General features: G+C 38.7%; 1 pseudogene; it reads left to right on the top strand.

Moving 5' to 3' along the window:
• The first annotated feature begins 299 nt into the window (after positions 1 to 299).
• On the top strand, positions 300 to 4,707 carry LOC150012246 (Golgi-associated plant pathogenesis-related protein 1 pseudogene; annotated as a pseudogene).
• Positions 4,708 to 5,011: the final 304 nt, after the last annotated feature.

A 5,011-nucleotide genomic window follows, 5' to 3' on the forward strand; every position in this document is an offset into this window, starting at 1 on the left:
TATTTCAGCTCCCTAAGGCAGCTGACAAGACTAGGTTCTGCTTATGAATCCTATCTCTGATAAGTTCAACAAATAGACACTTTGTTCATAAAACACAAATGGATGTGATATTTCAGACAGGAGAGAACAGAGCTGTCTCTCAAAATGAGGTTCTGTTGATTCAATACATCAGATTCCCCTCCTTCCCTGAACTGTTCTAGCAAGGCTGGCTGTAGTTGCTATGTGTGCTAAATTTCAAGAAATCTATAATAATCAAACCTTTAAATTACCTCTTCTGTTTAACAGAAAGCTGCTAGAGAATGTGCTGTGGGAGTGTCAAAGAAATCCTAGCTGTTGAAAACTGTCAGCCCACCAGAGAACTGGGATTTCCACTATTACTACCACACCAGAGTAAAAAGTTAGGAAATGAGCCTTTCATCTCTAGTTACCCATTTCTGCTGCGAAAGCCCAAAGAGACCCCATTGGTATGCAAGCCACTGAAGTCCACAGTGCGCTGTAGCAGTGTAGATCTGCTCACTGAGTGACTATAGATACTGAACGCATGTACTGCTACATAGACAGAAAGCTAATCCCTAGACTGTTTGTCTGTAAAGAACCCAGATACCGTTATCAAGGCACTATGACTAAGCTTATACATTTTCATGGACCAGGGACAACTGGATGGAGAAGACTTGCTGTAGTTATGTGAGATTGAAAATTATTGAGTTTTGTTTGAAATATAAATAATATATTTAAAAACCACAAAAAACCCAAGTCCCCATTTGCTAAGCCAGAAACCTGGGAGGTTCTTTCCTCATCTCCCTGACTCAATGATTTTGAAGACCTGCTGAGTAAACTTTCTAAAACTCACTTGAATCTATTTCTCTTGCAGCTGCTCTGCTATTACCTCAGCCAGTCTCCATCATTTCTCATCTCATAGCTTTTTACTTGTTACTCAGAGTGAGGACTTCAGTTCATTAGCATCAGCATCACTCTGAAGATTATTAGGAATATGGAATCTTGGATCCCACCCCCAACCTGCTTATGATCTGAATTTTGACAAGATCCCCAGATGATGGATGCACAGGCTATGCTTTGAAAACACTGATTTTTCTCCCTGCCTCCAGCTTTATTCATCCCTATTCTATTATGAACACCAAAGCCAGAGCAGCCATTATAATATAGAATTTAAACCTTATCATATCACTATCTTGCTAAAACCCTTCAATTTCTTCTTCTTGTCTTTTGGCTAAAGTCAGAAGCTTCAAATTAAATTACAAAGCCCTTCATGACCGGATTTCTGATGATCTCCCCAGCTTCATTGCATAACACTTTTCCTTCCCATACTAGACTATAGCCATCTGTATTCCAAATGTGACATTTTCTTCCTCAGATGGGGTCTTTGCACTTGCTGTGCTCTAGTCTGGTTATTCTTTCCCCACACTGGTCAACCTCAGCCTTTTAAACTTCAATGTCAGTTTGTTAGGAACTCTACCCTCTGACAACCTAGATCTTTTAGCATCATTTCTTGTCTTGTTGTGATACTCTAGGTTGTGTTAACTTGTTCAATGTATATACTTCCAGATAAAGTTAATTCCCATGAGGACAAAGACCATGCCTGTCTAGCACAGAGCAATATACCCAGTGTTGAGGATAACAGCTAGCTGGCACATGGCAGTTGTGAAAGAGTGACCAAATGAAATAACATCTCATGAAGATGAATGGGCAGTTGTCCACATCTTTAAGGATAACTGTCTTCCGAAATTATGAGGTTCTGTCACAGCAAAGATGGATCAGACTTATTCTGGTGGGTTCCAGAGGGCAGGATGATATAAGGAGGGCTCATGATTGACTACCCATGCTATCTCCCAGCATACTGTTGGTACCAAAATATCTTTTGACTACATGAAACAGAACTGGTAAACAAAAGTTTTAGAGAGAGAGAAATCATTAAAGAAATAACTTAGTATCATTTACCAGATACTAATAATGTAATGGATTGTTCTGTGAGGAAGCTCAGGTTATATGACCATTTAAAGGCAGGTTACAGAACAAAAAAATCCTGCTTTAGAAAATGGTTGAAATAGATTGACCCGTCAGATACTTTGCACCTATAAGAGTCCATTATTTTATCAGTTCCTCTGTAAAGAGAAATGGTGTTACTTATAAATGCTGGCCTTAACTTTTTAAAAAAGTGACTCATACTGTTAATGATTGTATCACTGGTTTTATGCAGAGACTGGTAGTAAGTTGTCTTATTATTTGGTATAATCAAAAGGACACTGATGCCAAATATTTCCCTAGTGGGAGTTAATAGTCCTTAATCTCCACCATTAGAGAGTCACTCCTTGGAAAATGTTTTTTCTCCAGGCACCAATGTTAAGAATGAAAATGTCACAGGAGAGGCAACATATTTGGTTATTATCCATAATTTCCTTTCTTATTTGAGACTTTTTATGAAAACCCATTATCATAGTTGAGAGTGAATGATGGAGGGAACAGGGTTAGAGTGGTCACATTCAGAAAATGAGACAGCTCTCACTACAGCCTCAGCTGAAATATATCTCCACAGAGACTTTTTTTAGATACCACAGTCTAAATAATGTGTTCCTCCATGTGATTTTTTTATATCAACTTTTATTCATTCAAAACATATTTAATGAGTGCCTATTAAGTGCTAAGCATCATTCAAGGTACTGTGGATACATCAGTGAACCAAAGAGACAAAAGTAGACAAAGATACCTGCCAGTGTGAACCTGGTAATTCAGTGAAGTGGGGCCCAAGGACTGAGAATGCCAGCGTCACCCGGAAGCCTGTAAGAAGTACAGAGCCTAAGTGTTACGCAGACCTGCTAAGTCACGTTCTGCCTTTCAACAAGATCCTCAGATTACTCATGTGTATAAGTTGGAGAAACACTCTTTAAGTGTATCTATTTTTTATTTCATTTTATGTTACATTTTTAAATGACATCTCTATTATAATAGGTATTTGGTTAAAACCTGTTTGCTCTACTAGATGATAAACTGTATGAAGTCAGGGACTAATGGGCAAAGATGGAAGAGATGGGAAAATATCAGTAACAAACTTCATCTGCCAAGGCACAGACTTTGCTGTTTAGTCTTGCCAACTGGTTCACCTACTGCCCAGCAGGCAGGACAACTGAAACCTACCAGAAGAATTAGCTAACATCTGTGAATTTTTCATCCTCTGTCTCAGCTTTATCATCTCTTGCAGTTTTTACTCTTCCAAGAAAAAAATATACTAGCATAAGAATATTTCATAAAAGTGGATGATATTCATTCACATGGATAAAAAATAAATTCTTGTGGTGTTTGGTACTTGCAAAATCAATTCAGTAATCATGTCTCTACTTTTATCCCTGCAAATCCGATTTAATATTTTCTTCTCTGTTCTAATTTTATAACATAACTTGGTCCTCTTTAGCATGGGTAGTAGGCTTTGGTCGATGATGGGACTGTCCCTACATTGCACTTTCTGTAACCTATACTGCATAGCAGGGGTTGGCAAACTGTCCCATGGGCCCCGTCTGACAGACTATCCCCATTCATTTTATGTGACCTGTGAGAAAAGAATCTATTTTACATTTTTAAGTGGTTAAAGAAATCAAAAGAAGGATATTTTATGACACTTGAAAATTATATGAAATTAAAATTTTAGTTTATATAAATTGAGTTTTACTGGAATACAGGCATGTTCATTCATTTGTGTATTGTTTGTGCTCATGTTCTTGATATAATGGCAGAGATGAGTAAGTGAAACAGAGACCATATGGGCACACAACCTAAAATTACTGCCTGGGCTTTTACAAGAAAAGTTTGCCAACTTTTTCTCTATAGTACCATTAGGAATATAATGAGCCACATGTGTAGTTTTAAATTTTCTGATGGCCACATTAAAAAAAGTGACAGAAAGGTAAAATTAATTTCAAAAATTTTTAGCATAATATATCGTAATTATTATCATTTTGATATGTAATCAAATTATAAATTATTGATGAGATATTTTACATTCCCCTTTTTTTGTACTAAATCTTCAAAATCTAATGTATATTTTATATGAACAGCACAGCTCAATTCAAACTCACTGCCTTCAAGTGCTAATAGGCACATATGGCAAGTGGCTACCATATTAGTGCAGCTTTAGAGTGTGTAGTTAAAAGTTGAATCATTTAGGAGGCTATCCTAGCAGTGCCCTGGCCAGAGAGCACAGAGGCAGTGGGAGCCCGGAATCATACCAACATAGCCCTGGGCAAGTCAGCTTCCAAGCAGGTTAGTGAGGTCCTGAAGGCCCACCATGAGTACCGGCAGCATCATGGCATCCCCCAACTGAAGTGCTGCAAGAAGCTTAACCAGGAGGCTCAGCAGTATTCAGAGGCCCTGGCCAGCATGAGGAGTCTCAGGCACAGCCTGGAGTCCAGTCATGGCCAGTGCGGAGAGAATCTGGCCTGGGAATCCTATGGTCAGACAGAAAAGGATGTGAAAGATAGGTGTTACAGTGAAATTAAGAACTACAGCTTCCAGCAGCCTGGCTTTAACTCTGGGACTGGACACTTCACGGCCACAGTATGGAAGAATACACAGAAGATAGGAGTGGGGAAGGCATCTATAAGCAAGGACTCCTCCTTCATGGTGGCTAGGTATTTCCCAGGAGGGAATGTTGTCAACCAGGGCTTCTTTGAAGAAAATGTTCTGCCTCCAAATAAGTAACTTGCAAAATGCAATGGGCAGGTGGTAGACGTAAGAACATGGATATGAAGTGCCTAGAACAACAAAAAGGCAGCTGTGTGTCTGTCTTCGTGGGCGTATGTGCTGGTCTGTGTGATGCATATGCATGTCTCTTGCACATACACTTGGAGATACAGTTTTGCCTGAACTCATTCTTATCAAAGGAATGAGCCAATGAAGCCTTTACTCTGATGGTTAGACTACAATTATTAGCACTTTGGGGAAAAAATCCATTTTTAAAACTTTTTAGTTTTTATTTTTTAAGCAAACTTTTGTACCCTTCTTA

Source organism: Furipterus horrens, unplaced genomic scaffold, assembly GCF_987537825.1.
Source record: "Furipterus horrens unplaced genomic scaffold, mFurHor1.1.pri manual_scaffold_4, whole genome shotgun sequence".
NCBI classification, from domain to species: domain Eukaryota; kingdom Metazoa; phylum Chordata; class Mammalia; order Chiroptera; family Furipteridae; genus Furipterus; species Furipterus horrens.